We start from the raw sequence: 20,307 nt of genomic DNA on the forward strand, positions 1-20,307 counted from the left end.
GCCTAAAAGGAGCATCCAGTCTGGTAATGAGAGTTAAGGAAAACTGAAGTGAAGTACAATTCAAAATAGAAGGTGCTAGGTACCACAAGAGAAATACAAAATGTGCTGGGAGATTGTAAGAGGGTTTAAGTAAACAAACAGTTCCTAAGGTGCCCAGTGTCATGCTGGATACTAAGGATAGCAACAGTGCACTGCCTTCAAGAAATTTGACAGCCTAGGGGCGCCTGGGTGGCTCAGTTGGTTAAGCGTCTGCCTTCGGCTCTGTCATGATCCCAGGGTCCTGGATTAAGCCCCAAATCAGGCTCCCTGCTCAGCGTGAAGCCTGCTTCCCCCTCTCCCGTTCCCCCTGCTTGTGCTTGCTCTCTCTCTCTGTCAAATAAATAAATATTTTTTAAAAAATTAAAAAATTTTAAAAGAAAGAAATTTGACAGCCTAGGGGGCCGGGCTGCCTCAGTCAGTGGAGCATGCAGCTCTTGATCTCAGGGTTGGGTACAGTTTTCTGCATTTCCCTAGTATTTCTCACAGAGGAAATTGTGCATAAGCACGTGAACTTCCCATTATGCTCACCTCGTTCCCTGATATATCAATCACATTAAAATAAATTCACATTTTCAAAATAAGTGATAGAGCAGAACGAAAATACTCAATCTCAATTCCTACAGTATTGAGGATGGGAAATAATTTGCTGTTTTCTAATGAACATTCTTAGAAAGCAATGACTAGATATTCTTAGACATTGCAATAACCTAAAACCAAACAAAGACTGTCAATAAACTATTTTAAAAGCAGTTAGCCGAATAACTGCATTGTCATTAAGGAGATCAAAATAAGTTACCCACAAGAACACTTTTTTTTTTTTTTTACCAAAACAGTTAATGCCAGGGATGACTATAATGATTAGTTATAAAAAGAAATCAACCACTCTTATCAGAATATCTGTCCTCCAAAGCAATTTTTTATGATTTCATCATGAAATATGGACACAAGTTAAATCCATTAATCCTCCAAATATGAACCATCTTCAAATTTTTGGAAAACACTACTCACAACCCTTACTTGGCTTCTATACTACTCCCAGCGATCTACTTTGGACATTTAAAGATAATGCCAGGACCAGCCTCCGATTTCTAAAGCTGACAGACATAGGAAGCAGAAGACATCAGAAGACAAGCCAGGCTTGATACAAAGATGACTTAGGAGTAGATGCAAGGCAGATTATTTAACTATCCCAGAATTTTCACCAAATCAGAACCAGCATTAGAAATCAAGTTTCCCAATATCTGCCTTTAATCATCGCTGTCATATTTGATTCTCTCTTCATACCAAACAGAAAAAAAAAAAAAAACAAAAACAGTTAATTGTATTAGTGTAATGGTAAGAACTGGGGTTCTGGGGCTATTCTCCATGGCCACTTACTAGTTTTCTGAGTGTGAGCAAAGTAATGAGCCTTTCAAAGATTCAGTTTCCTCATCTATAAATTGAGGCTAATAATATAAAAGTGACTTTCCATTCATATGTTTTAAAAAATAAGGGAACTAAAGCAAATAAAGAACTTCAGCATAGTCTGGCACTTGCTAAGCAACTGGCATACATGAAAGTGTTAACTGAAAATCAGTATTCACTGGGGATACAAACCACCATCACTTTTCTAAATTCCTTACTTGTTCATTTATAACATGTCTCTTATACTGGCTGCCAACTTCTTTTTTAAAATGTCATCTTCCTAGAAGTAGACTTTTGCATAAGTAAAATAATTTCTCCTAGCTTCCTGGAAATAAAGTTCAAGGGAAAGTTTACAAATAAACTTGGCTCCTTTTCTCCATCTTGAAGGGAAGTAGAGTATTAGTCTTGCTTCCTTCTGTCTCTAAGCTCAGTTCTAGGGCATGGTGAAGAACTAGAGCTGGTGCTGATGTGGTGTTCTGAAAAACTTAAGAGCTGTGCCTCAGTGCTGGATTTGTAAATCTGGGATATCTAAATCATACTCAGTGAGAATCATTTTATTATTTTTGCCCTAATTATGTAGCCCTAATTGTATACCATTTAAAAAAAAATGTTTTTCCTTATCTATTTTCCTCTAAATTCCTGATTTGCCTATATTGGGCTATAACCCAAAGCAATTATTCACCTTAATACATGCTCTCACTATACATCAACTGCATTTAAACTTCAAAAATCATTCTTACACATGAACACCATTGCTATTCTCAACATGCAACCAGAGAAAACCTCATTATAGTATTAACAAAGCTTAAGTGCTGAAGAAAATCTATAAGTAATTAAAGCAAGAAAGCAGGTCCCATCTAAGACATCCTGAGATTGAAGTAATCTGATCTCCCACGTATTTATCCCTTATCTTCTAAGAAAAATTATTACTCTCACCAAGCAAAAATATTACAGGTGAATCAAAAAGAGTGTTTAGCAGAGACTTACTACATTCACTGTCACAACTATGGAGGATATCCGTATTATGTGACATGTGACTTCTCTTATTAATACGTTCTAGTCTCCTGCCCCCAACACTCCTAAAAACAAAACAAAACAAAACAAAAAAAAAACCACTTTCTCTCCACTGGGTTGCATGTTTACTCCCTACTATACCTTCATTATCATCATTATTCCTTAATGCAAACCACCACCTTCTCCAATTAAACTATGATCACTAGGATCCACGGAATTTGAACCCTGGCAGTGGGGGAAGAAGGCAGGGGAGGAGAAGAGAACTTAGGTTTTTCTCGCAGTGCAAATAATAATTTCTACTTGTTTTAATATCTCTACCTAGCCATATCTCATTATAAGCTCTTTGACACATTTATAAGTAAGCTACACAAATACACTTTAATGAGTAGTTATCCATAAGATGACAAAGAAGAAAAGTATGGTCCTAACAAGTATCTGAAGTACCAGAATTTGCAAGTAAGAAATTAAAAAGATATAAACAAAATGCGGAATATTTTGCCAATGTGAGAACAAGTTTATTCTTAATAAAAGCATTTATCAAAATATCAAATTGGTGACACTTTATGATTTGCTACATTAGATTTTCTAGTCAGAAACACTAAGGAATATTAGTATTTAGGCAGGTGATGATTATAAATCACAGAATACTAGTGAACTCAGTAAAAGAAACCTGAAATGATCTGCTTTATGACAATTCCCAGATTATTAAACATTACTGTATCTAGTTTAATTTGAAAAGCCAGCTATGGTCTTTATAAGATGTGATAATCCTCTATTTGAGCAGATCTCAATAAAGTTACACACGGCATTCACAGTTTATCTTGATTCTGATACAAGAATTTCATCATTTTTACATATCCAAAAGATCAAGCAGCAGGAACCCTCTTGTACTCACTGTATTTTTTTTAAAAACCAATAAACTGTTCTGAAAGAGCACCACATTCTAAAAAATATCTTAAATATTATTTGTACAAAATCTTTACTTAAATCAGACTGCTAAGTGGACAATACATAGAGATCACACAACATAATGGAAAGAATATGATCTTTGGACAGAGATTTACCTACATTCATATCCTGGCTTTATCAATTACTTTATCTGCACAAGTTATTTAGCTTCTATGACCCCTAGTTTCTCCTCTGCAATGAAAATGACACCATCTAACTTGCAAGGCTGTTGTAAGGAATAAAGATGTATGATCTGATACCACCTATCAACTACTAAAGTTACCTACCCCAAATTCTCACTCTCTTCCCTGTTATCAGAATACTAATTTTGGAGAAAGTAATGGGCCTAAAATATCAACTTCCCAGACTCTCTTGCTGCCCACGGTGGCCACGTGACCCGTTTGTAACCAGTGAGATGAAATCATAAGGCTTAAGAGCAAGGATTAAAGGAAAACTACTGTTTTGCTAATAAAAAGCTAAAATGGGGAGAAAGTAGTCATCTTGCAATCCACTGAACAAAAGCCATCCTTCAAAGATAACAGAGAAGAAACAAAGAAGGAGCCTGATGGCATTGCATAACTGCCATAAACCCTGGACTGCCTATGTCCAGGTTTCTTTGTTACCTGAAGAAAAAGTCCAATCTGATTAAGCCACTGCACTTGAGTTTCTGTTACATGCAGCTGAACACAATCCTAATAGAGTATGTAAAAGCACCTAGGAAAAGAATCTAACACCCAGAAGACCAATAAAGGCAATTATCTCACAAAACTTCTCATTTAACAGAATGTGTTAAATTATTCATCAGTAAAGTAGTGTTAAATTATTCATCAGTAAAGCAATGAAACAGTGGGATGTCAACTAACATACGTACATGCACACACACACAGCCCAGTTATTAAAAACTGGGGTATTATAATGTATTCACTAAGATAAAAATTCTAACAGCAGAGAATCAAAGAATGAATAGTTTTAATCAAGAAAGGTGTCCTTGGTGAGGTACAAAGAAGAAAAAAAATGCATTTGGGTGAAAATTCTATTATTATAGCTTATAAGTTCATTCACTAATACCGCATACCCACACCACAATGTGCAAGCCCTAAATGCTATGGAATGAAGCACGTGAATTTGAGATCACTGTTAGGAAGGGGGCACACAACTAAAACTAAGAATTCTGTTTCAGATAAAGTAAACTTTTCAATGAAGAGTTAATGACAGATAAAGATTAATAAGTTTAGTTACTTTTTAAAATAACAGCCAGTAAGTACTCTTCCCTTAAAATAATAAGTTAGAAAACAACAGCAGAAAGAGATTATCACCAAGATAATTTTCTGAATCAGAATGTAGAAGGGTATAGAACGTGATATGAAGCAAAGTAGTCAGAATAGATAGGTAATTCAATAATCAGAGAAAGGGGCAGAGAAAAGGTGAAGACAGAGCAAGACAGAATCAGAAAATAAAAGGGGATAAAAGGGGCGCCTGGGTGGCTCAGTCGGTTAAACGTCTGCCTTCAGCTCAGGTCATGATCTCAGGGTCCTGGGATCGAGCCCTGCATCAGGCTCCCTACTCTGCAGGGAGCCTGCTTCTCCCTCTGCCTGCCGCTCCCCCTGCTTGTGCTCTCTCTCTCTCTCTGACAAATAAGTAAAATCTTAAAAAAAAAAAAAAAACACTAGGGATTAAAAAAGAGAGGTGAAGTTTTAAGGACAAAGTTTAAGTTAATCCATTTTACAACTTTAAACCCCACTCACCCACACTCTGCCAGATCCCTACCTACTAGCTAAGCAAACTTACTTATTATCATGTTTAAATCTTTTTCTCCACAAATTATCCCAGTCCTCCCCGTTAATATCATCCCTTTCCATCTCCTTGTGAGCCTTACAAGATCTATTAAAATCCTATTTTTCCTACCAATTTTTTATAATCTTCACATGCATTCGTAACATTTAAAACAACTGTTCTGAATGTACTTTTATAGTAAATGAAATTTCAGTCTTCCCTTCTAATCAAAAGACATGAGGCATGCTAAAGTTTAAGAACCAATGCTCTAAGGTGAAAAAAAGATTTAAGCTTTAAGACTTAAAGAGCTCTGAGTTCCAGATAGGATTAATTCATTCAACTCATCCAACAAGTAATTACTGATTATTCACTATGTGTCAAACACTATTCTATACAAATATAGCAAGGAACCAGTCAGCAATATTTGCTTTTAGCAAGCTTAGAGTCTATGTAACTATTTATATAAATAAATAAGTAAAGCATAGTATGTCAGAAAATGATAAACCCAAGAAGGGGGAAAAAAAGCAAGGAAGGGGGACAGGAATACTGGGGGTTGAGAGAAAGGAAGACTAGGTTTCAGCTGTGAACTGGAGAAGCAAAACCTGAAGAGGATGATGAAATAAACTGCAGATATCTGGGGAAAGAAAATTCTAGACAGAAGAAATAGTAGAAGCAAAGGTCATAAGCCAGAACCATGCTCAGCTTACTCAAGAAGCAGCAAGAAGGTCTGTATAACTAAAGCCCAGGGGATCAGGGGCAGGAGGGAGGGGTGAGAGAAGGAGGTAAGAGCAGAGAACTGACTTGAGCCAAAACATGTAGGCCTTACTGGCTCTTGTAAGAACTTTAGCTTTTATTCTGAGTAAGATGAAAATTCACAGGACAGACATTAACAAGAGTAAAGACATGATCTGACATATTTTTAAAAGATCACTCTGGCTGCTATTTTGAAGAGAAACTATAGAAGCAAACCAGTTATTGGGTGGCTACAGTAATTCAGATAAGTGATACCAGTAGCTCAGACCTGGGTGGAAGTGGTCAGTAGTGGTCAGATTCTAAGTATGTTTTGAAGGCAGCCAATAGATCGCCTCATAGACTGGATATGGCAAGTAAATAAGAAATCAAGGATGACTCCAACATTCTGAATAAGTAGAAGGAAGGAGCTTCTACAACAAGATGGAAAATACTGCAGGTAGAATAGTTGGGGGGAAGAGAGAAATGGAAGTGAGAAGTTTAATTTGGGGTAAATGTGCTTGAAATGTCTATTAGACAACCAACTACAAATGTCAAGTAAGCAGCTGGATATAGAAGTTTGGAATTTGGGAAGGAAATATGGATTGGATACATATACCTGGTAGTTACCAGCATTTGGACAGTAAATAGGACATAAAACTGAGTGAGATTATCAAGGGAATGAATACAGACTGAGATCATATGAAATCTTCATCTTAGATAGGACTATTGGATTGAACGACAGAGAGGTCACTGAGGTCTTTGATAAGAGAAGTTTCACTGGAAGAGTAAGAGCATAATTTTGTTTAGAAGGAGTTGGAAACAGGATGTACTCCATTAATACATAAACAAAAGATTACTTATTACAGTATTTTTTTACTGCAACATACCGGAAACTATGTAAATGCTCAAAAATAGGACATCAAGGAGCGCCTGGGTGGCTCAGTCGTTAAGCGTCTGCCTTTGGTTCGGGTCGTGGTCCCGGGGTCCTGGGATCGAGTCCCGCATCGGGCTCCCTGCTCTACGGGAAGCCTGCTTCTCCTTCTCCCACTCCCCCTGCTTGTGTTCCCTCTCTCGCTGTGTCTCTCTCTGTCAAATAGATAAATAAAATCTTTTAAAAAATAAAAAATTGAAAAAAAAGAATATTTAAAAAAAAATAGGAGATAAAGGAAATAAACAATGGCCCATATACACTATGAAGTACTATATAGAACTTTAAAAAAAAGGAATAAATGTCTCTATAAAATATATAAAATTATTTGATGTACATTGTTAAGTAAAAAAAAGCAAAATGCAAAAGAGTATTATATTATGCTACCTTTTCTAGAAGAAAGAGAAAATTTAAAATATGCATGTATATGCTAATTTTTCAGAAGAATAAACACAGGAAGGATAAGCCAAAAACATCTGGCAGCCAGGACATAAAACAGAGAAATGTTCTGCATTCAGAACCCGGGGGCTAAGCTGTAAAGCACAAAGAAATCTCTGAAAACTTGCCAGTATTCAGATACTAAGCCCTCCTGACAAAAAAGTCCTGACACCACCCTCAATACATTTGAAGCCAATGGTGAAATGAAATTAACTAAACAACAACAAAACCCAGTCACAGGTCAAAGATAAATCAGATTGAGCCTCCTACTCTAGTTATGGGGCAGAAGTAGCAGCATGCCCCTCTCTGGAGGTGAATATATTTATCTAGGTCTCTACTATTCTTTTGTACAAAATGCCTAGCATACAACCAAAAATTAGGAGATTCCAAAGAAAATGTAACCTGCACTAATAACTTTTTGACTCTCAGCTCCACAGTCATCCTTTTTTGCCTGCTCTGTGAAAATGGATCTGAGACCTTTAAATATTTTTTCCTTTGCCAGCTGACACAATGCTAAGCTTTACCAAAAGTCACTGGAGAGACTTTGTGGAAGAAGTTTTGTTTTTGTGTGCAGCAGACTCCTACAGTGCACAGGATTTCTCTAGCACCTGGTTCCTATAGCAAAGGCAGCTTCTCCAACATCAGGTTACCACCTCATGTGCAACTTATCCAATGTCCTGCCCCCTGGGCTACAGGGTAGCCAAGAGTACCCAGCAACCAGCACCTTCACCAAACACTCTCCTTCTGGTGGTTTTATACTAGAGTACCTTTAGTCAGATGCTTCCCTTTGTATAGCTTTCCATGGCAGGGCAGATTTCCAGCAATTCTGGAAGGCAGATTTCCAGAATGTTCTTTCAGTGTGGCATTTCAGCAATTTCTCTGCCATTCAAGTGAGTCATGGCCATGCCCTTTCCAACAAAGCCTGGATGTCAGCTGGGGGTTGGGGGAAGCACTCTTCCTTGGACACACTATTTCATTCAATCTAGTAGTGTCTTCTCTGTATACTTGCTATTCCCAATTTCTCTTTACTTCTTACTAGCCTCATTACTCCATTTTCCTGCTATAGTGAGTAACTCTTTATATTAAATGTTCGCTATTCAAATTACTATGTAGTTTTTCTCTCATGACTAGACTCAGACTGATACAGAAACCAAACCAAAAAAATTCTTAATGTAGGATTCCATGTATATGAAGTAGAAGACTATACAAAACTAATCCATAGTAGCAGAAGTCAAAAAAAAGGTTGCCTCTTGTTTGGGGGAAGGGAGAAGGACTGGATAGAAAGATGCATGAGTAAACTTTCTTAGATGATAGAAATGTTCTATATATCATGTTTGTGGTAATAGTTACACAGATGTATACAACTGCTAAAACTCATTAAACTAAACATTAATATTTTTGCATATGATTCTTTGTAAATCATACCTCAATTAAAAGGAAGATAAAAAAAAAAAAGCCAAGGTTCCATGGAGAAATGCCTGATTCTACTGCTGGGATAGGAAAGCAAAACTTGAGCCTGGAATATCATGTTGTTCCAAAGTGTAAGGAAGTGCTCAAAATAATGATCAGTGCATTTAGCAAGGAACCAGTCTGAAGCTGCTCCCATTGGGCAAACCAGGAAAAATTTGAGCATCAAACAAATGATAGAAATAGATCATAACCCACCAAATAAAGTAGGAATCCATGAGTTCATATTATTAATTAAGGAATGGAAGATGAAGGCTTGGCTGGTTCTTCCACAGCAGAATATTGTGAAATAATAGAAAATATATATATTGGTCTCTGTCCCCAGTTTCTGGCACAGAGTTCCTAAAACCATTGTAATTTCCTAAGTGATACAAACACTAGGAACATCTCTTGTTCTAATATTTGTCTTGGACCTATCACTGACACAGGGCTCCTTAAAACCCTTGTAAATTCCTAAATAATGACAGCACTAAGAGTGCATCTTCTGTTCTAATGAGGTGACTCTGGGTGGGCTCCTGGATGACTCTAAAATGGGGGCTGGCACCAGAAAGACCAAACCATGCTTAGAAGCTTGGAATTTGCAGTTTTACCCCACATCTTCCAAAGAGGGGGGGCTAGAAAAAGAGTAAATAATTAATCATGCCTACATGAGGAAGCCTCTATAACATCCCAATAGCATGGGGTTCAGGGAACTTCCAGGCTGGCGAACACACCACGCAGGGAGGGTGACACACCTCAACTCCACAAGGCCAGAAGCTCCTGCTCTTGGGACCCTCCCAGACCTCACCCTATGTATTTCTTCATCTGGTTGTTCATCTCTATCCTTTATCATGATCTTTAATAAACTGGTAAATGTGTCTCCCTGAGTTCTATGAACACTGTAGCAAATTAACTGAATCTGAGGAGGGGGGGTCATTGGAACCTCTAATTTACAGCCAGCTGGTCAGAAGCACAGGTGATAACCTGAACTTGAGACTGGCATCTGAAGTTGGGGTAAGAGGGAGCAGTCTGGTAAAACTGAGCCCTTACCTGTGAGATCTAACACTACTGTATGTTTTAATTTCAAAGTAAAAAATTGAAAAAAAGAATGAGAGGAGAAAAATGGAGCAGCATTATAAACAACTCTTGAAGGGTTTGCTACAAGATGGAACAGAGAAATCAGGTGATAGTTGAAGGGAAAAGTAAGGTCAAGAAAACTTTTTTTTTTAACATGAAGAGAAATAACATGTTTGAATGCTGATGGGAATGAGTCAGTTAGAGAAGAAAAAATTGAAGGAGAAAATAATTGAGGCAATGTTCTTGAGTAGGCAAAAGTAGATACGATCTAGTGCACTAATAGAGGAATTGCCTCAGGCAGAAGTAGGCATAGTTCTATAGTAACTGTCAGAATATGTGAATGCAAATGCTGATAAATGAGTAAATATGACTGGAATTCTACAGAAGTTCTCTTCAACTTTTTCAATAAAGTAGGAAGAAATGTCATTAGCTAAGAAAAAGAATGGAAGTATTAGAAGTGAGATGAGAGACAGCTTCAGTAGAATAGGTATTATTTCTTCTTTGAATGTTTGGTAGAATTCCCCAGGGAACCCATCAGGCTCTGGACTCTTGTTTTTGGGAGGTTTTTCATCACTGCTTCAATCTCGTTACTGGTTACTGACCTATTCAGGTTGTCAATTTCTTCCCGTTTCAGTCTTGGCAGCTTATAGGTTTCCAGGAAGGCCTCCATTTCATCCAGATTGCTCACTTTATTGGCACAAAAACAGACATATAGACCAATGGAACAGAATAGAGAACCCAGATATGGACCCTCAACTCTATGGTCAAATAATCTTTGACAAAGCAGGAAAAAACATGCAATGGAAAAAAGACAGTCTCTTCAATAAATGGTGCTGGGAAAATTGGACAGCCACATGCAGAAGAATGAAACTCGACCATTCTCAAACACCATACACAAAGATAAACTCAAAATGGATGAAAGACCGCAATGTGAGACAGGAATCCATCAAAATCCTAGAGGAGAACATAGGCAGTAACCTCTTTGACACTGCCCACAGCAACTCCTTTCAAGATACATCTCCAAAAGCTAGTGAACCAAAAGCAAAAATGAACTTTTGGGACTTCATCAAGATAAAAAGCGTCTGCACAGCAAAGGAAATAGTCAACAAAACAAAGAGGCAACCCACAGAATGGGAGAAGATATTTGCAAATGACACTACAGATAAAGGGCTGGTATCCAAGATCTATAAAGAACTTCTCAAACTCAACACCCAAAAAACAAATAATCAAGTAAAAATGGGCAGAAGATATGAAAAGACACGTCTCTGAAGAAGATATACAAATGGCTAACAGACACATGAAAAAATGTTCATCCTCATTAGCCATCAGGGAAATCCAAATCAAAACCACACTGAGATATCACCTTACACCAGTTAGAATGGCAAAAATGGACAGGGAAAGAAACAACAAATGTTGGAGAGGTTGTGGAGAAAGGGGAACCCTCTTACACTGTTGGTGGGAATGCAAGTTGGTACAGCCACTTTGGGAAACAGTGTGGAGGTGCCTCAAAAATTTAAAAACAGAGCTACCCTATGACCCAGCAATCACACTCCTGGGTATTTACCCCAAAGACAAAGATGTTGTGAAAAGAAGGGCCATATGCACCCCAATGTTCATAGCAGCAATGTCCGCAATAGCCAAACTGTGGAAAGAGCCGAGATGCCCTTCAACAGATGAATGGATAAAGAAGATGTGGTCCATATATACAATGGAGTATTACTCAGCCATCAGAAAGGATGAATACCCAACTTTTACATGAACATGGATGGGACTGGAGGAGATTATGCTAAGTGAGATAAGTTAAGCAGAGAAAGTCAATTATCAGATGGTTTCACTTATTTGTGGAACAAGAGGAACAGCTTGGAGGACACTAGGAGAAGGAAGGGAAAAATGAAGGGAGGGAAATCAGAGGGGGCGATGAACCATGAGAGACGATGGACTCTGAGAAACAAACAGGGTTTTAGAGGGGAGGGGGGAGAGGGAATGGGTTAGCCCGGTGATGGGTATTAAAGGAGGGCACCAATGGAGCACTGGGTGTTATACGAAAACAATGAATCGTGGATCACCACATCAAAAACTAATGAGGTATTGTATGGTGACTAACATAACATAATAAAATTAAAAAAAAAAAGAAGTGAGATGAGAGGGAAAAAAGAGGGAAAAAGTGTAAAATAATCATCCATTCATTCTCCCACCTACTAGACTAAGGATATATATACCATGATTACCTGGAAGCATTAGGATTCCACTTGAGGTTTATGGTCATGAATTTAAAATGAAACCAATCATCAAGGTTATATATATATATATTTTTTAAAGATTTTATTTATTTGACAGAGGGAGACACAGCGAGAGAGGGAACACAAGCAGGGGGAGCGGGAGAGGGAGAGGGAGAAGCAGGCTTCCCGCGGAGCAGGGAGCCCAATGCGGGGCTTGATCCCAGGACCCTGGGATCGTGACCTGAGCCGAAGGCAGACGCTTAACGACTGAGCCACCCCGGCGCCCCAACGTTATATGTTCTTCACTAACCACATTCAGCTTCATGTGTTCAGCATGGAACAGGTGGTAAGTGGATTTAACTAGTAATGTGGTTTTGGCACAGCAAGGACAATGAATAAAGAAAGAAGAAATGATGTCAAAGGTATGTGCAAAGGAGAACTATGATTTTGTGTGATTTGAGTATGGAAGGGAAAGAAGCTATTAAGAGTGTGAGACAGAAATAGTGGTAAAATCAGTAGATTAGAGGTCCTAGTGGAGTTAAAGAATTATTGGAGTCAGGGTACTAAAGGGAAAAAGATTTAGAAAGAGCAAGTGGTGATCAGAGAATGGATACATAAAATTGAAATTATGGAGAGGGGGCGCCTGGGTGGCTCAGTCGGTTGGGCGTCTGCCTTCGGCTCAGGTCATGATCTCAGGGTCCTGGGATTGAGTCCTGCATCGGGCTTCCTGCTCAGTGGGGAGCCTGCTTCTCCCTCTGCCCTTCCCCTCTGCTTGTGATCTCTCTCTCTCTCAAAATAAATAAATAAAATCTTTTTTTTAAAAAAAAGAAATTATGGAGAGGTTGTAATTATTAGTCAAGATCTAGGGTATAACTTTGGTAATGAATGATTTAGGTAAGGTGGAAGACAAGATTACTGATGGAAATTCAAAGAACTGAAAGATCTGAATGTTGAAAAACTATCTACATGGTTTAAATCACCAAGAATTGAAATCAGACATAGTATTGGTGAGAGAGAAGGGGAGTATAAACAAACAAAAAAGTAAGAAGAAGGAAGGAATCCTGTGTAATAAAGAATTTGGCTGACTTTTGTTCCTGGTTCCTGGGAGGTAGTCTCTAAATCCTAGGAATTTCCCGAGTGACAGGAGTGTCATTGCTAATCATGGTGGACCCTGATGGCCTATGTTAAGGAGATGACTCATGGTGGGCCCCTAAATAGTTCCTGCTAATAAAATGACTCAGGATGGGGGCTGGCTTTACCAAAAAGACCATCCACGTAATCAGAGGGTTGAGGCTTTAAGCCACGACATCACAGCCTGCCTTCCAGTGAGGGGAAGGTGGCTGGAGACTGAGTTTAATCAGTGGCCAATGATTCAATCAATCATGCCTACATACCAAAACCCCAATAAAACCCCTGGACACCAAAATTTGGCTGAGCTTCAGGGTTTGTAATACTCTGTGTACTGTAAATAAACAGATGTGCCAGAAGGAAGATGTTCCAGGAGGATGATGTGTCTTGATTCCAAAGCGGGAGGACACCAGAAGCTGCACATTTGAGAGCTTCCTAGACCTTAGCCTATGTGTCCCTTCTTTTGGCTGGTTCTGTTTTATATCCTTTTGCCACAGTAAAACTGTGTAAGTATAGCACTTTCCTGAGTTCTATAGCTATTCTAGTACATTATCAAATCTGAGGAAGTAGCAGGAACTCCCACATTTGCAGCCAGTTGGTTAGAAGTAAGGGTAATTCTGGGAACCCCCAAGCCTGCAGCTGGTGTCTGAAGTGAAAGCTGTCCTATGGATGACTGTGCCCTTAACATGTGAAGTTTGGTCTAATCCCAGGTAGTAATCATCGGAAGTCATTGTAGGAGATGAACCAGGAAGTACAGTCAACCGCAATAGGGGTCGTAGTAAATAATATGTGATGACATGAATTTCAAAGCTAGAGAATTTTAGGGAAGAGAGGAGAATGATTTCAATGCTGAAAGGGGGAAATGAAGAGAGTATCTATCTTCATATCCAGTGGTATGAGGGTTATGAGAAGAAAAAAAGGGAAGGGCATCACTTGAGATGGCAGAAGGAGAAATAACGTCCTCAGGAGAGGGAAAATTCCTAATGCACTACAAGTTTTATAGGCTATGAGAATGAGGAGGACTAAGTGAAAGAAATCCACAAAAATGGGAGTATCCAGTGATAAAGAACAACCAAGAGACAGCGTTATCTTGGAAGTCAAAGACTTCAAGGGAGGAGAGTGTAATCAATTGTATCTAACAGTACTGATAGATAAAGCAGGAGAGACTAAGAAACTACCACTGGATTAAGCAATATGAAACTCATTGATGACCACAACAAGAAGTTTCAATGAAATGGTGGGAGAGGAAGCCTGGCTGGAATGGGTTCAAAGAGAATGGATCTGGAAATCAACTAAAGGCATACAACAAACTAAGAAATGGTTATTCAAGCAAACTAAGCAACACTGGGTAAGAACGATGCAAGCCTGTGGCATTTTTGCCTGGGGCTACTCTCATTCTCCCCAATACTGCCCCCTACAAGTAGTAGCTCAAGCATGGGGGACCAGGCCATGAAAACCAGGAGGTCTACTACTGCTGCTGCTGAACAGGACTCAATTTATAGCACAACCAATTAAAGTAGCCATCTCAGCGGCAAGTGAACAGAGGCAGTGTCTGATCTCCTAGCCTGAGGCTGTAGTTCTGTTCTGAGCAAACAATAAACTAATGGACTGATGATTTAACAGGAAGTTCCACGTACTGATACAGCCACTGTATCATGGATGATAATCCCTTCTCGTGCCCCAAGTACTCATTTTTTTTTATTGTATCAAAACAATTTACTGGAAGAAAGGATGGTCTTTTCAACAAATGGTGTTGGGGCAACTGGATATCTATACGTAGAAAAAACAAACTTAAGGGGTGCCTGGGTGGCTCAGTCATTAAGCGTCTGCCTTCGGCTCAGGTCATGATCCCAGGGTTCTGGGATTGAGCCCCACATCAGGCTCCCTGCTCGGCGGGAAGCCTGCTTCTCCCTCTCCTACTCCCCCTGCTTGTGTTCCCTCTCTCGCTATCTCTCTGTCAAATAAATAAATAAAATCTTTAAAAAAAAAAAAAAAGAAAAAACAAACTTAGAAATTACCTCATCCCATATCCAAAAATTAACTCAAAATGGATCACAAACCCAGCAATTCCACTCCTAGGGATCTATCCAGAAGAAATTAAAACATCTAGCCACACCAAGGCTTGTACATGAATGATTACAGCAGCATTATTCATAAAAGTCAAAAACTGGAAATAATCAAAATGTATGGATATGTACGTCCATACAATGAAACGATATTCAGCAACAAAAAAGAATGAAATATTAACCTCAAAAACATGCTAAGTGAAAGAAGACAGAAGCAAAAGACTGCATATTATTAAAAAAAAACTACAAACTTATGATTCCTTTTATATGAATGTCCAAAGGCCAATTTATAGAAAGAAAACCAGATGAGTGGTAGCCTAAGGGTAAGGTTAGGAATGGAGATTGAATGCAAATGAGCTCAAAGAATTTTGGGGAGTGATGAAAATACTGTAAAACTGGATTGTGGTGATGACTGCACAATTCTATAAATTTACCCATAATCACCCAGCTGTACTGTAACAATGGGTAAATTTTGAAATATGTACAATCTACCTCAATAAAGCTATAAAAAAAGAGAGTTCGGTAAGGTCAACACAGATAACTGTTTTATGGAGTCTAGCATAAATGATAGAAGAAATGGGGTAGTAGATGCAAGGGTTAGTAAGGTCAAGAGAGTGTTTCTTTCAGGTGAAAGAAATTAGAATATGCTTTTATGCTACTGATAGTGATCCAGAAAAGGAAAAACAGGAAGAACTGCAGGAAGAATGTCCTTGAGAAGGCAAGAAGGGGTGGGTTCAAAGGAACAATTGGTGGGAATGACCTTCAACAGAGGAAAAGACAGTTAATTCACAATAACTGGTAAAGATGCAGGTGGTAGAAAGATTGTTTCTATGTTCTTAATGAAATAGGAAGGTCACCAGCTGAAAGAGAGGATGCAAAGGGAAATGTTGAAGATTTGCATGCAAGGAAAAGATGTACTCATCTAAGCAAATGAGAGTGTGGAAGAACTAGAATAATAAAGTAGGGTACCTTGGCAGCACCAAGCACTGGATTTAAATTCACTGGGTATTAACTAAGAATTTATAGTTAACCTAGTTGTTTTGCTCTAGCCATATACAGGTACATGTGCACAAGTGTAAAAAAGTAGAGCTGGTTTTAACCAGGATTGGGTTTTGCCAGGCAAGAACAACCAAGGGAGAGAGGTCAAGGGGGTTGAGTATAGATGCAGAAGAGCAATTACAATGAGAATTCAGCAAGTCAGAAAAGGACCTGAGAACATGTATGCATCGAGGAACAGTGAAAAGGGAATTCACCAAGTCAGAAAAGGAATTGAGGACATGTATGTATCAAGGAAAAGTGAAAAGGTGGTAAATTAAAAGGTCCCAGTGAGGTCAAAGATTTAAGGTTGTTGGGTACTCAGAAGTGAGCTAGAAAAATTGGAGGTGCTAGTTGGAGAATAAAATGCCAGAAATTACTTTATAGAAAGTTATAGCTATTCGTAATAACGAGCTGTGGAACACAGTGACTCTCAATCCTGGCTGCACATTAAAGTCACTTTGGAAAACTTAAAAATAACATACCAAGCCAAACCTCAGATTAACCAAATCAGAATCTCTGGGAGTAAGTCCTAGATCCCTATAGTTTCTCAAAGCTCCCCAATTAATGCAGATGCACTGAGGGTTTAAAAACATACGGCAGATGATATGCCATAAAAGTGAATGGCTGAGGCAAAGGACAAGAGCAGTAGAGGAGAGGAAGTCACTTAAGAGACCAGAATACCAGAAGGATCATCTGTGTGGATACTGTAATCACCAATAATCATAACTGGAGTAGTAGGAGGGTAGCAGTGAGCCCCCGAAGATGAGAGAGCAAAGAGAACACTTAACCCATGTCAATAGGAGGAGCCACCACTCAAGAACTCCATGGGGAAGTAGCACCCTCAGGGGAGAGGTAAGTTTACTGAAAGCAAGAAGATATTCATGTTTAGATAAGAGGTTAAAGATAAAGGGAGTTTTGCAGATGACTGACAGTGAACTCCAGAAGGCATAGAGAAAGGGTTCAATGGTCATAAAGGGGTGAAAATTGGGATCAGACAAGAGAGACGAAGGAAAGAAAAGATCCAGACAAAACTACTAGCCAGGAAGTCTCAGAACACAAGCACCATACTTTTTTAACACTACACAAAAACAACCACGGGAAAAGCTCTATGAAGTTAGAAAAATCTTCCCTGAATCCTGCCACTTTCTAAAAGATTTTTTGAAATTAATTCCAAATAAAAACAAGTCACGGAAAGTATCAAGATCAATTCCATATACTAAGTTACAAGAAGAGAGAATAAGGGGCAGAATAACATCCCTACAGATGACGAAAGCATGCCAGAAAGATATGCCCACATAACAGATCAAAGCTGTAACATGCTAGGGGCGCCTGGGTGGCTCAGTCAGTTAAGTGGCTGCCTTTGGCTCAGGTCATGATCCCAGAGTCCTGGGATCAAGTCCCAGGTTGGGTCTTTGCTCAGCAGGGAGTCTGCTTCTCCCTGCCCCCTGCTCTTGTGCTCTTGCTTGCTCTCTCTCTCTCTCCCTCTCATATAAATAAAATCTTAAAAAAACAAAACAAAAACTGTAACATGCTATTTCAAAATGAACTAAAAGACCTTAAGAGAATGACATAAGACATGAAAGAACAACAGATGTAAGAATTATAAAAACTCAAAATAACAAAACTCAAAATAATTAAAAACAAAAGGAAAGAACCATTCCAGAAATAGTGAATAAAAACAGATACTCCTTAAGAAAAATACAAAGTAAAAAAGAAGAAAATTTTAAAACTCAAAGAGATTAAAAAGATTTGAGAAAAACTGACAAATATTGAAAACAAAGAAGACTGAACATACAGTGATAGGAAGCCCTGAAGAAGGAAATCCAAGCAAAGAACAGAATAGTAAAAATAGTAATTAAAAAAAACTTTCCTGAAATAAAGATTTGAAACTACATCTTGAAAGAGCACAATGTATACCTGACAATATCAACTCAGAACAACCAAAATTATTTTACTATACTATTACTAAACATTAAAGAATAAGAAAAATGGGGGGATGGGGACTAGGGTCAGAAAGGGGGAAATAAAGAACTATAGACAGGAGTCCAGGAAATGAGAGATGAACCGGCAGTACTGGGTTTCCCAGGCTATAAAAGGGTTAAAGTGCATAATGAGATTAGATCTAAAAATCTCAGGGTACATAAGGGTGGCAAGACTGTGTAGGAGATGAAGAACCAGTTATTGATAAAGAAAGGAGAATCAGACTGGAATCAGACTTATCTATTGCGCAAGCTCGAAAACGGTGGTGTATATGTTACATAGCAGGAAAAAAGGGGGGGGGCTGATGACCCAAGAACATTATTCAGCCAAGATAAAAGATACACATTTTCACTCAAGCAAGGATTCAGAAATTGTACCACATCCACTGAGGAAATTACTCCAAATGTTTTTCTGGCATCCATTAAGATAGTGATAGGTTTCTTTTTTTCCAGTCTCTACCACTCTCAGAGTTGGGGCTGGCAGTACAGAAATGGCTAAATCCAAGAACATCATATACGATCAGCCCTAGAAAGCTTCAAGAAACTTAGATCCTAAGGAATGCTTATTCTGCCAACAAACACAAAAAAGGCCTCAAAAAGATTCAGGCCAATATTTCCAAACAATGAGCACTAGTACAGAGGCCACAAGGTGCTCATTAAGCCTAGAATAATCAAATACATCTTAAAAGATGCCAACCCTAAGTTAGACAGGCTCACCCTTATCATCCATCCCAGTCTCAGGAAGTACACTTATTTCCATAGTGTCAAAACTACCAGGCTTTAGCAACCAAAGTCCAGGAGTCAGGCCAAAGTCAAAGCTGAAGTCCAGGCCCCACAAAGTCCCCCCAAAGACTCTAGAAAAAAGGCTTCTATCAACTTTGAGGGTCAAAGAATTGTACAAAACTTGGACTACTGTCCACAAAGGCAGGCATCTCCTTATCCTATTTTGTATAAATACAATACAAAGTCCTCCAATTCATACCAAAAGAGAGAGGTAATCATATAGTTTTGATCTTACAATTTTTTAATATAATAAATTATGTTAATATTTAACTGTCCTTGCCTTCCTGGAATAAACTCTGATGTATTATCTTTTAAATACACTACTAGTTTCATCTTGCTAATATTTTATTTAGAATGTTTGCTTCTCTGAGGCGCCTTCTCTGGCTCAGTTAGTTGAATGTCCAACTCTTGATTTTGGCTCAGGTCATAATCTCAGGGTCATGAAATCGAGTCCCACACTGGGCTCCATGCTCAGTGGGGAGTCTGCTGGAGATTTTCTCTCTCTCCCTCTCCCACACTCGTACATGCGTTCTCTCTCTAAAATAAATAAATCTTAAAAAAAAAATGTCTGCTTCTCTGGTCATGAGTAAGAGTGGACTAATGTTTATAATGGCAAAAAAAAAAAAAAGAAAAAAGAAAACAATCTTAATGTCCATCAGTTGGGGAACAACAGAATAAATTATGGTGTAGTATGCTTTAGAATGTTATTCAGCTTTTTAAAATTAGATTTCCATTTACTAAGCTGGAGAGATGCCATGATACATTCTTAAAAGAATAAAGCAAGTTACAAAAAGCCTGTATGTGTGTGTATATACGTATATGATTTTGAGTGAGAAAAAGATGTTGAAAAATACTCAGTGTTGGTTAATGTTGGCTACTCCAAGGAGGAAAACCGGAGAAGAGAGAGACCTGTAGGGAGAGGAAAATACTAACTTTTCCTTTATTCACCCCTATTTATTTGCGTGGTTGCAAGCAGAGTCTTACTTTCATAATTTTCTAATAAAGGTAGAATGGGGGGGGAGAGAATAGTTATCTACTAAAAGTATGACAATTAGCATTAGCTGACAACTAATAAATGACTACCTTTAATGCATCCAAAGACAAAATTAGAATTAAATTATATAAAGCAAGGAGAGGAATTATTATGAAGTTCATTTATTTAAAAATACAAAACAAACCGATCTGGAACCAAAGTTGCATATAAGTGGTCTTTCTCAAGTGCATTAATAAGCAAGATGTCTTCAGGATGAACTAGTTTTTATTTTATAACTAGCACAAACTTACCCATTCATGAG

General features: G+C 38.4%; 1 protein-coding gene across 7 annotated transcripts in view; it reads right to left on the bottom strand.

The window, feature by feature from the left end:
• TANC2 (tetratricopeptide repeat, ankyrin repeat and coiled-coil containing 2) overlaps nt 1-20,307 on the bottom strand; it is a 352,068-nt gene that overhangs the window by 324,031 nt on the left and 7,730 nt on the right. The window contains exon 1 of one of the 7 annotated variants that reach the window (XM_073883064.1): nt 6,798-6,987. The exons of the other annotated variants lie outside the window; for them this stretch is intronic. The gene's annotated coding sequence lies outside the window, so the exon portion shown is untranslated. Of the gene's footprint in view, nt 1-6,797; nt 6,988-20,307 lie in introns of those variants that run through there. 7 annotated transcript variants of the gene reach the window in all.

Source organism: Callorhinus ursinus, unplaced genomic scaffold, assembly GCF_003265705.2.
Source record: "Callorhinus ursinus isolate GAN/ISIS: 27379988/994484 unplaced genomic scaffold, GSC_fseal_2.0 scaffold50, whole genome shotgun sequence".
NCBI classification, from domain to species: Eukaryota; Metazoa; Chordata; class Mammalia; order Carnivora; family Otariidae; genus Callorhinus; species Callorhinus ursinus.